General features: G+C 33.3%; 1 protein-coding gene across 2 annotated transcripts in view; it reads left to right on the top strand.

Annotated features, from left to right (window-relative positions):
• The first annotated feature begins 689 nt into the window (after positions 1–689).
• Positions 690–13,136, top strand: part of Arhgap15 (Rho GTPase activating protein 15) — a 609,508-nt gene continuing 597,061 nt past the window's right edge. The window contains exon 1 of one of the 2 annotated variants that reach the window (XM_021237176.2): positions 690–846. The gene's annotated coding sequence lies outside the window, so the exon portion shown is untranslated. The remainder of the gene's footprint in view (positions 847–13,136) is intronic. The other variant, XM_021237181.2, reaches the window with a different exon arrangement.

Below are 13,136 nucleotides of genomic sequence, written 5' to 3'. Positions count from 1 at the left end.
TTCATTGTATGTTTTCTTTGTAAATCAGACTCACAAAGAATCATTGAGCTAGGGCAAAAGCACTCTAGCACAATTCAGAACTGCTCAGGAAACTGCTAGAGTGAAAACACTAATGTGAGAACCACAGACAGAGCAACTGCCGCAGCGTGTACCCCATGAGCTACTCCACCAGTAATGCAGGGAGGGTGGCAAGAGCTCTGGATTTTGTTCTCTGCACCCTGCCCAAAGCCCCATGACTTGCTAACTGAAGCAGCTTTCTGTGAGTTCATACTGGAGTGAAACCGAAGCACAGGCTCTGAACTGGAGGCAACTCCTTGGCTTCCCAAGTTCAAATGCAGAACCTCCTGACAAAATTCGAACATGCTCACACTTACTCAGGACAGGACAGGCTTCCTTTGTGAGCCCTTGCTAGAAGGCAGAGAAAGGGGAAGTTTCCTCGGTGCTCAGCAACCTGCTCCTTCTGCAAACTTTTTGATCACACATTTTCCCCATTAAATTAAAATTGATGATGTTTACACAAGTGTGGAATATTTGAAAATTGGTCATCACATTGAACAATGATATTGTTGATTCTACAAGATTTTGTCATGTCGGGTAATTATACGATATGTATGTCTAACAGTACCTACCCAGGAAGTGGTTTTATTTAAAACTTTTGTCCTCACCCCACCCCGCTGCCTTTTTTTTTTTCTTTTTTTTTTTTCTAGTACTGAAATTAAGCAGCAGTCAACACAGGCCTTCTCTTACAACATGTGACTCTCTCTACTGCTTTCCGTTTTTCTTCAACGAGTCATTAACAGTTCAGAGTTGATGGCGGTTTCAGTAACAAGTCTTCACTGAGAAAAGGTAAGTTTTAACTTTATTTGTACATGAAGTTTAAACTTCCAGACGTTTGGCAGTCTCCTACGTCTTGGTGTGAACATATAAACATTTTTACAAAATATTATGCTTCGACCTATGATTTAATCATCACTTTGTTTCCTTTGGTATAGAAAAACATATTATTTTCATATTTGCTGCCATCAAATCTAAGGTACTTTTCTAAAATAGTTTACTAGGATCAGCTGCTAGGAATTTAGACTAAAATGTTAAAGACAGAATACAGTATAGTTTTAGTTTGTAAGTGCTTTTAAAAATAGCTACTAGAAAAAATGTGGGATTATGCACCTTTAGTTGACTGATTTTTATCAAAAAAAAAAAAAGAAAAGCATTATTCAAGATCCAGATAATGTGAGATAAAAAGCATTCCATAACAATAAGAAATAACATCTTGAATTTCACTGTGAAAAATACTTACTTTAAACATTGTATTAAAACAGCATTAAAAGCCTTTGAAGTTTCTTAAATGCACATCTTACTAAATAGACATTTAAATGCAAACAATTTTTTAAAATATAGGAAAATATTTGCTATTCAGACAAATGAGGTTGTTTGCTAAGTTTTATTTGAGACATAGGTAAAATGAGGGCAATTTTCTAATACATAAACAAAACTTTATGTTTAAAAGATTGTCAGAGCCAGCTTCACTAAAGGTTAATTCTATGATGAGAAGCAAATCAGAGACACACTTTTGTTATTTAAGGTAGTTATACAGCTTTTTTCTTTCAGATTTTCCAACATAATTACCTTTACAAATGAAAAAGATTTGTTAATCATGCATTAACAAGATCTGTTCTCTTGTATTGACTTCTTGCTTTAATAGAATGTTTTGTGGGCTGTAACATCCATGCAGAAAATAAAAAACATTGCTGATCTCAAGACAAATACCTAAAATAAATCTGACTGTGGACTTTTGAAAGAATTTTAATAAAAGCCCAAGATATGATCCACTCATCCCTAATATTGTTTTTATTGTACTGTTGGAGGGGAGAAATGATGGCCTCCATATTACCGAATTTTTGTGTTATTAAAAATAGTTCAGGTTGATAAGCGGCAGCAAATTTTTCTTTTTCTTTTATTATCTTCCTTTAAAAGACACATATAAATGTTTTTCAACATGATCAATTTAGTAGGAAATTACCAGGCACACTAGCACACTCTAAGATCTTTTCAATTGTCAATAGTATAGATAGTTACTTGTTGACTATTAAAATGATTATGGAAAAATAGAGCTTAGGGCATAGTGTCCAATACTCCTTTTTATTGTTAGAGTGTCAGAAGTCACTAGTAATATGCTTTTGCTTTGATATTATGATTAGAATTTCAATTTGTTGCATTTCCTCACAATGGAAAGCATTATTTAAATCTTTCTCCAGTATTCTGGTTCTGAACCTCTGCATGCATAGAAGTTGTATAATTCAAATTATTTGGGTTGATATGTTATTATTTTATTTTATTATGAAAGAGTAGCACATGAATAAACATACGTAATATTTACATATTACCAATAATGAATGTCCAGATGAACATCTAGCAATGAAGAAAGGTCTTCAAAGGTTTTTGAAAACAAATCCTTTGTAAAAAATGAGTGTTGCTTGTATAAAGTGTTAAAATATTAATATTTATGGAGTATGTGTAAAATAAAGATGAATTAAAGCAGAGTTTAAAATGAATTTACAAAAAACATCTAGTGAAGATGACAGGAAAACTACAATACTCTCAGAATAGTTTTTATCAGTGGTTCATAATCTCTTGAATGTACTGATCAAATCAAGATAATCAGTTACAAATGAGAGTCTATAAATTACTATATCTTTATAGATTTTAAGTGGATATAAAGGAACCAAGTTATGGGGAAATAAAACAATAGAGAAGATCTCATTTGGAAAGTCATTTCAAGCTTATTTGTTAATAGAATATTATGTCCTTCCAGTTGGGGCCATCATTTAGCAAAATTCAGAAAGAGAAAAAAAATCATTCTTTGATTCCTCCTTTTGCTTCTTTTTAATGCTCTGTTATAGAATAGTCTCCTAGAAATATTGACCTTATCTTGCTCCTTTGATTCCACACTATTGTATTTAAAATGTATTCATCCAATTCCCAGAACACAGAGATCCTATTGCAACACTCAGTCCGCACTCATAAGAATCCGCACTCATAAGAGAAAGCTACAGACTTTTGACTTCCTCTACAGGCCTTTCCTTTCTGCACTGTAGAATCTCAGTAAGTTGTCTCAGACGATAGGATTCAAATGATCAACTAAACACTGAGGATTCCAGGTACACATGAAGAGACTGATACCACGGAGAAGAGTTGAGGAGAGATGTGTTGGTGTACTACCTGTTACCCATTTGTTCTACCTATGGTATTTAAACACAGAATTTCTGAGAGTGCCTCATGTGCAGGATCCATCATAGAGATGTATCTATTCATCTAAAATATTCCTGAACAGATGTACATCGGTAAAAATAATTGCAGTAGGTAAAAAATAAGTGTGCTGTATTTTCAGACCATTTTGATATTTCCATAAACTTAGAAAATATTTAACATAATCAGTGGTTTATAGATGTATTTTAAAAACCATTTAATACTATGAATTTAACTCTTTAAATACTAGAAGCATATTTTTATATTATAAAATGTTAAAAGATTATACTTGGAAATGCATTTATGTTTTAATTTCAGATGGTAGTAGAGAAAAATCTTTTTTTTTTGCAAGTGATGTAAAATAGTTCAATTTAGCCTAGGCATTAGTAACATTCTTTAGTCATGAAAAGTCCAAGAACAATAAGCTTAGGTATGAGGGGATCTAGAAGCTGGTACAGGATTATTCAGATTGGGTCTCATTTCTTTTCATTCATTAGTTCTTGTTTTTACTTTGCTGTAAACAGACCTTAGTAGAAGCTTCCACTAAGTTACCAAGAAACATCAAGTTAATATTTGATTCTTTCAGCAAATTCTGCAGTTAAATAATCCCTTTCCCCATCATCACAGCAAAGCCTCAGATTTGGGTTTGGATCACATGCTTGAGCAGATTAACAATTGATTATGGACACAGACACTCCAAGTAGCAAGACCTATGTGTCAGACCCACCCTTGTGTGTAGGACCCCCTGCACCTGTCACATTTTAGCTTAAAACAGAGATCCTCTGGCACAGAAAATAAATCATTGTGTATGGCAAACAAGCATTAATAAAAATAAAATTATAGTGATTTTCCTAGAAGGAAGGTGACTACGTCTCATATGGGCAATATTCACAAAACACTACTAGAGAGCCACATTTGGTCACATTTAAAAGTAGTACTTCCAAACTCCTTTAAACTCTCCAGTCAAACAGAAATATAATATGTCTGAATGAAATGAGAGTTCCTATTGAACTGAATTTAAGAATATTTTAATAGGTACTCAATATATGAAAACCGTTTAAAATCTTTGTCTTCTAAAATTTTATAATCTAGTATAAAATCATACTAGTCTTTCAAAATTTCATTATTTATATTATTATAGTTATATTAATTTACAAATAAAATGTATTAAGTACCATTCAAACATAAAGGGGCTGGGGATTTAGCTCAGCGGTTCCGCTGCCTGCCTCACATGCACAAGGTCCTGAGTTCGATCCCCGGTACCAAAAAAAAAAAAACAAAAAAAACCACAGAATATTCTTAGAGTTCAGAATTTCACTTTTTTATATTCCTATTATTTGCCAGGCAATAAATGAGAGGATTTTGTGTCTTGTATCAATTTTTTATACTCTGTCAGGCAATTCAAAGCAGTTGAGGAAGATTTTTTTGTGGTAGTTTTCAGAGAAATGTATTTCAAAGGACAGGATGAGGATGTATAGACGCTAAAACATGATAGGTCAGATAATTTCAAGGGGGAAATGACATCCATTTTATTGGACAGAAATGTAATGATGGTAAGCCAGTCCAGAAAGATAGTTCCAGATCATAGAAAGGACTTTCTAGCAGATTATAGCTCAGGTTGATAAGAAACCACAGTGTATTAAGCAGATGATGCACATAGTTTTTTGTTGACGTTTTCAGATTTGGGTGGGTTGTCTGCTTCTCCACTGAGCTCACTGTTATGTGACTTATGCTTCAGGTTAGTTTTCAGACATGGCTGTACTCATAAAGGACGTTATTCTTTTAAGGGCAGAAAAGCACTTTCCTGCCAGCTATATGAGGCTCTTATCCACGCTGTAGCTATAATGAACTTTTTTCTTTTCATAGAAATCTTCTTGCTAGGTTTTAATTTGACAATACATAATATGGTGAAATGTATAAAAATGAAACCTAAATATAAAACTTTCAGATGAAATCTAACATTTTATTTCTAATTACTTTATTCATTCTCATCTTAAAACAGGTAATCACTTTTCATTTTTTTATCCTTCATAGTCTATGCAAAAAACCTATGTATATGAATATATATGCTCAGATATGTGTTTATATAGCCTCCTTTAATGTACTAAAAGTTGCATTACTAAATATACTTCTATATTTTGCTTTTTCTTTTAGAAAAGTATCTTCCAAGTATTTTTATAACACAAATAAATTACCTAATGCTTTTTTATAATTTATAATATTCCACTGTATAGATGTATCATACTTAATTTAACTGATATTTTTATTCAAAGTTATAGTCACGGACATTTTCAATTTTATGGTAGTATAATATCTTGATGTAAGTGTGTAATTGTGTACATTTGAAATACACACTTATATATTACAGGGGATAAAATGTTGATAGTTGACGCCAAACTATCCTTGCTATTGGCTGTAACTTTTTGAACTTCCACTAGAATTTTATGAGCATGCTAGTAGAAAGAAACACAGCTTTTTAAACAGACTATAATGCCAAAGTGCTCAGGATTCATTGATTTGCAGAAAATATATATTATATCTCAATATATTTTATTTAGTATTTCTGCCATTAGGACTGAGATTGATCCTATTTTCAAAAGATTAAAAGTGAGTTTGTTTTTCTTACAAGAGAATGGATACTTTGTTGACTGTATAATTAAGGACAGAAGCATTGATGAAGTCTAAGCCTTGGAGTGAGATGTCAAAGGAAGTAAGGAGTTGGGGATACTATAGGTGAAATACCCATTTTATAAAGATTGAAGTGTCCAGCACTAGAAAATGTATGTCATATGAATGTTCAAGGGAAGGAAAACAAAGAATGAAAATTTAAAAAATATATCCAGAAACCGAAAAGGTCTCAGAGGAGGCTAAGACAGATGGGTGTAATCAGTAGCTCAAGTAGATAAACAGAAGGAAAAACACTTTATTTTTAATTTAATTTTATTTTATTTTTGGGGGGAGCTGGGTATTGAACTCAGGACCTTCCACTTTTTTTTTCTTTTGCTTAAATTCTTTTATTGGTACATTTTAGGTATACAATATGTTTACATTTATCATTGGGTGTTTGTACCTGTACATGATGTATCTTGGTTCTTATTTTTTCCCCATTACCTGTGTGCCTTTCACCCCTCCACCCTTCCCTATTTACATACTTCCTTTCCACTTTTTTTTTCTTTTCTCATTATTTTTCCTTTGCATTCTTCCCTTTCCCCATCTCCTCCCACCACCCCTACCCCTTTGGACCTTTTCCTATTTCAAAGTATCAATTGTTAGTTATTAATCCTTTTAATCCTTATTTACACTCTCAGTTTCTCACACTAGAGAAACTATTCGGTATTTACACGTGTGTCTTATTTATTTCACTTAAGAGTATGGCCTCAATATGCATGCATTTAGCTATAAATGTCTCTAGTTTCTCATTCTTTATGGCTGAGTAGTACTCCATTTTATAAAAAAACCCCACATCTTCTTTATCTCTATCACCATGCACTAAACTACTGAAGTGGATTAAAGATCTAAATATTAAGACAGAAACACTAAACTTGCTGGAAGATAAGTTAGATAGAACTCTTGAAGATATTGGCATAGGAAAAGACTTTATGAACAAAACCTCAATAGCACAGGAACTAGCAGAAAGAATCAACAATTGGGATTTCATCTTATTAAAAAGCTTCTGCACTGCAAGAGAGACCACCAACAGAGCTAACAGACAACCTACATTGTGGGAAAAAATTTTTAGCAGCTGTAACTCAGAAAAAGGACTGCTATCTCAAATTTATAAAGAACTGAGAAAAATCAGACCCCCCCCAAATTCAAAGACTCAATTCAAAAATGGGCATCTAAAATGAACAGACATTTCTCAGACAAAGAAGTAAAAGCAGCAAATAAACATATGAAAAAATGTTCAACATCACTGGTCATTCAAGAGATGCAGATGAAAACAACACTGAGATTCCACCTCACCCCAGAAAGAGCGGCTGCTATCAAGATATCGACCTTCTGCTTTTGAGCCAGGCTGCGGAACCACTGAGCTAAATCCCCGGCCCAAGGAAAAACACTTTAATGAGTGTGAATATAAATGAATTGAATATCTATATAAGATGAGATAAGGAGAGAAAGTTGGGGGAATTCGTGCTTCCTTGTTTCCATCTTTACTGAAATAGTTGGAAAGTTCATCTGATGACAGTATTTCCTGGAGGGCAAAAACTTAATTAAATAGTTTATTTTGAAACTACTTATCAATATCATACAATGCAATTGTGGATTTTAAAATGGATGTTTTCTCTTTTTAGTCCATTTCAATTAAATTTCATAGATAATTCTGAATTTCAACAAAAGTATATACTATGTAATGCTGAGAATTATTGGGGAGCCAAAAATTTTTAAATAGCTAACAAACCCACAAGCAAAATAATTTAAATATGTCTGTACATATAAATTAAATTCAACGGAGATGCTATACTACACGCTATTGACTATAGGTCTTCACTTTACCAAATATAATGGCTTTAGTGCACTTTCATATCATTCACCATCTGCCTTTGATGCTATTGAATACTCTTTTACTCTCGAAGCCATCTTTTCCCTTGAGTTTTAGGATATTTCATTTGTCCAGTTTTCCTCAAATTAATTGGATGACCTTGCTCTGACTTCTTCACTGACTTTTCCTCCAGATTTATCTCTCTAAATGCTGAAATGCCCAGAGCTCAATCTTGGGAGATCTACTCTTATAGTCTTAGCTCTTTTTCCAAATTTATTTCTATGTGATCTTATTTAGTTCAATGACTTTAAACACTACCTATATGTAACATAGATCTCAAAACCAAACTTTTTGCTCAGCACAAAAACCTCAAATTCAATTGGATAGTCATCATCTTTGCTTGAATATCTCAGAGAGTCAAAATAAATCTATTCAAAAACAAATCACTGAACCACTGCCCACCTGCCTCTAACTTAGCCTTCTTATTCCTTGTTCTTTAATCTACCTCAATTAATGGTATCACCATTCAGCTATCTTTTTGGAAAAATATCCTAAGGATTATACTCTATTCCACTCTTTCCCTCCCTCTATTTCCAAACTTCATCAAATTCATAAGCAGTAAGTAGAGGCCACACAATGAAGTTAGCTTTCATTAGATTTAGAAGCTAGGAATCGCTTCTTGGCCTTTTGGCTAAGAGCAAGTGTAGACTTAGAAGCTAGGAGGAGAATTGGAAAGAATTATGCACTAAAAATAATAGAAGTAGCAGGGGTGATTGAATTCAGAATATTTTGATGTACATTTATTCCTTGCTTGATGTTTAATTTATTCATGCAGAGCCTAAACCTATTAAGTAAAAGCCCAAGATAGCTAATCAACATTTTATGACTATAAAAATATATGAATACAAGTAAAAAAATTTGTGAAAGTGACATCAACAATTCAAATGTCATTAATAAGCCCAAAAAAGTCGGAAAGAATAAAATAATGCTACCTTTTGTTCCATGTCTAAAACAATGCCATTTGCAGAAAATTTGTTGTTATGTCTATATATACATCACCTTTTACAGAGAGGTTTTAAAACATACGAGGCAAAAACATTCTTTGCCTTAGATTGTCACACTACAGGTACTTTTCTTACTTCTCTTTTTCTGTCTCCTCTAGTCCCTGTATCTTCCCTCAGGCCTTAAATCCCTATGATTTCTACTTAAATTTACACTATACCATATGGTAGCAATGAACCACAAATGGCTATTGAACACTTGAAATATTGTTAGTCTAAATTGAGTGTAAAATAAACAACAGATTTAGAAGACTTAGTACAAATAAAGAGAATGCAAAATATCTCATTAATATTTTTGCATAATTATATGCTAAAATTTTACATATTGGAATAAATAAATATGTTCTTAAAATTAATTTCACCTATTACATTTTACCCATCCAATGTGGCTACCAAAATTTTTTTAATTACATGTGTGACTCACATTATATTTCCTTTGAATGTCATAACTCTAGACCATCTTCTCTTCTCCCAATACTTTTTTTACATTCTGTTTTTTGACATTTTTTTCTCCATTCTCATGATTTAAAATGAATCCCAGAAATATGATTCTTAACTTTCTATTTTCAGCTTTGATCTCTCTTCCAAGATTTTTTCCTTATTTTTAATTGTCACTTGATAATATTGTCATGATATTCCATCTGTAATTCAAAGTCATGTCATAAGTTAAGACCATAACTTTATGAAATCCTCCACAGTTCTTCTAATTTTCATTAATTTTGTCTATTTGAAATCATCTTAACAAGTAATCTTAGAATCTTCATGGAGTCTTCCATGTCCCTTATTCCATGCATACAATTATTTGCCATGTTTTATCAGCATCCATTTTCTTTTTTCTATTTTTATTTATTGTCATAGTAATCCTTAAAGTAAGTCAAACTAAAGGAGAGAAAATAGGAAACTAGAAAGCAGACTCTTGGAGATGAAGAAGTAAATCGGGGCAGAGAAAGGTAATAGAATTGAAAATGATGTTTTATGCATGCACCAATTCTCAAAAATAAACATCATTATTCTCTATTGCAAACATAAACTAATTTATAAAAAATAGCCTTACTTGCTTTAGTACTATTTCTCTTTTTTTTAATCTTACCTATTTGTGTTTTATATCTTCAGGGTAATGGTTGGGGTCAAGTTTATACAAATAAGAATGTCTATCATCTATTTATAATCTATTCAGAATTTTGTGATTTGGAAAACCTTGTTTTATTTGATCATTACTGCAAGCCAGTGAGAAAAGCAAGAATTTTTAAAATTTTTATCAATATGTATTAATTGTACATATTAATAGACTCGGCTTGATATTTCCATACATGTGTGTACATACACTGATCAAATCAAACATAGCATCAACTTTTCATAGGTCTAATACAAGAATGCAATGAAAGTTGGAGAATTTAAACTATTTAAGGACACATGACAGCTAGCATACATTTGATGTGTAAGCATTAGAATATATTTTTCTCAAATTCTAGCCTAGAATTGTTTTCTTCTAAATAAATACAGAAGGCACTAAAAGAATAGGCTGGAAAGTCAGAAAAAACAATGTTTAACTCTGGGTCCTGCCACTTACGAGATTTATAAATTATATGAGTGTTTCCTCTTCTGTAAAGTGTGTGGCAGTTTCCTCAGAAGAAAACAAAAAAAATAATGTATATAAGACTTTGCACAGTGTGTGGCACTAAACAATTGGTTTAAAAAAGTTAGATGCATTGGTAAATAACAATAGTAATTGCTGTGGTCTTAAATCAAATGGTGACAATTTCTCTTTTTATGATGACATAAAAATCAGACTAGGGTAATTTTGGTTTATTTCAATTCTAAATATTATGAAAAGATTGTGAAACTCATCAAAAGCAATTTCTTGCTATTAGTTTCATTTCCTCCAGGGAGCTGTGTGTAAGAGCACGGTATAGCTGTGTGACAAGAGAGAAGACCTAACTTTTTTCTTGTTTGTTTACCAGTTTTTGGTTGATATGGCAATTTTACTTCAAGCAGGTCAAGATGTCCCTTTACCAAAAATATCCTTTAATTTTGAAGAATTCATAATCACCACACAGAACACTTCTTAAGTGGCGGCAACTATAGACTCCTGGGCCTGAAATTAAAATAAAGCAGAAAATTTAAAAAACCCTGAGATATAAGCAGAAAGAAAAACTCAGAGTTATCGTCACTGACTTCCATTTTAAATACAATTTTTATCCAGTTGGTAAAGTAGTACTATAGATGGTCCATAAGGCAAATATGCTGGGATCCTAGCAAAATATGTCTAGAATGAAAAATAAGAAAGGAAATTGGGAGATCTGGTGTCTAAGCTGTTGATCAAGTCTCTGTTTTGTTCTGTCTTTTGGGGGAAACCAGCTCAGTATTCCATCACGGAGGTAGGGTGAATGTACCAATATTAGTTCTAAGTCTGAAAACAATTGGTATAAGGACATTTATATAATGAAACAGGCATAAGAGTGGGGAATCCAAATGCTGAGAGGTGCCAGATTGTACAGTGGCTTGACAGTGGGCTGTCACCTACCAGTCTGGCTTTACAAAAATGGGTTAGCAAGTGCATGGTTCTGTCAAGGTGGTGTACGACTAGATAGCATAGCAGATGCACATGAGTTCAACTTGGGCAGTGATGAAGGGAAGGCTGATAGATGGAGTGATTGTTCTGCCTTCCCTTGACTAGAGCTATGGAGTGGTAGGGAGAAAACACTGAAATCCAAGGACACTTGGGACTGATTGGGAATCAAAACCATTGCAAACATGATGGCAAATCTTTACTTTTTGGAAATGCATATGGAACTGGGAGAATTACGGGCAGGAGTTTAGATAGGCACCACGTTTTATAGTGCTTGAGGTACAATATGGACAAAACCACTGACAAATACAGTGTCTGAGCTTAACCGCCCACAGTCAATTCAGTAGAAGACACACATAGCTCCAACACAGAAGAGAAAGCAATATAACACAGGATTTAATATCTGTCAGCATATCATGGGAATAACACAAGAGGTCAAAGCAAAGAGAGGGTAGAAAGAGGAACTTGCTTCACAATAGCAAAGAGCACAGCCTAATGTCTTACTTTTTGTAACTAAGAGCATGTTGAGAAAATTCCAAGAATAAATGAAATAAATCAAGAATAAGTGAAATAAAGAGGTTCGATTAAATTCCTAGTAAACAAGAAGTACAAACACAATCCCTTGGTTCTGCTCTCCATTTCCAATTTTAACTAGATTGAATGAATAAAAAAAGTAAAATACTGAAAATTATGTTGCCTAATATGTACAAAAATCTTCCCTCAATCCACACGTCGGAGGAACAATGGTCCTAGCAGTGACTGATGTCAGACATCACAGTCACAAATGCTTTGAGATAAGCCTGGACATCTATGCAAGAGAAGTGAGTAGGAGAGAACTGGGGATCAGAGCAAACTTGTCTTGTGTAGAAGATGGAGATGTTTCTCTGTGCCAGCTGACTTACCAGCCATCCCTGGACCAGTTTGCCATATCTAATGTTTTTTCAAGAGAAGACACATAAATAGACACCTCTTTCTTTCTTTTTAAGTAACAGCCCTCATTTTTCAATTGGAAATTGATTCAAAACATTCCAAAACATTGTTCAGGCCCAACAACATATGTCTGTGGGTTGAATTTGTTTGGCAGTCTGCCGGTTTGCCACCTCTTCTTGAATTTATAGCTGTTCCTAAGAAAGCTGGAGCAGAGTGCCATGATTAGAGAGAACTAGAGTCCTCCAAATAACTTCTGTATCCTCAATAAATCCTAATAAATGTGTAGAGACTGACTAGAGCATTCAGTTACACTATAGAAAACCGTCCATTTATATATAGCATTTTCATTTAAGTCTTCATTTTGCCTGACTAACTTTCATGCCCTGGGTTCATTTTCCGAACTGAAAAGAATAAATTTTTCTCTGCTGCCGACTCTCCTCAAAACACTTTTTAAAATCATTAAAATATGTCTCCAAAAGTTTGACTTTATTAAGTAATAATGAATATATTACTTTTTGTTTCAAAGGGTATTTTTTAATAACATGACATACAGGATGAAGCAGTTATGGATATACCCTTGTAGGTGTGGGGGATTACAATATTGATTATCCCCAAAGCAGGCTGGGAAGAGTTAACCCCACGATTGCTTGTTTGTAGAAGTGAGTCCAGCTGAAGCCTGTGTGCCGACGTCAGAGTAACTCGCACCCAAATTCTGTTCCCACAATGAAAACCTTCTTACTAGAAGGACGATGTTCAAATTACAACCATATATTTTGTTTATTCTTTTCCTAATTCAAAAATTCTTTGTCTTGTCCTTTACAAATGAACCTAGTAACAGTGGACATCCAAA

The sequence above is a fragment of the Heterocephalus glaber genome, unplaced genomic scaffold (assembly GCF_053883595.1).
Source record: "Heterocephalus glaber isolate CG9 unplaced genomic scaffold, H.glaber_assembly_v1.0 deba00000347, whole genome shotgun sequence".
NCBI lineage: Eukaryota > Metazoa > Chordata > Mammalia > Rodentia > Bathyergidae > Heterocephalus > Heterocephalus glaber.
Note: the sequence above shows the minus strand (reverse complement) of the source record. Positions and strands in the feature narration are given on the sequence as shown.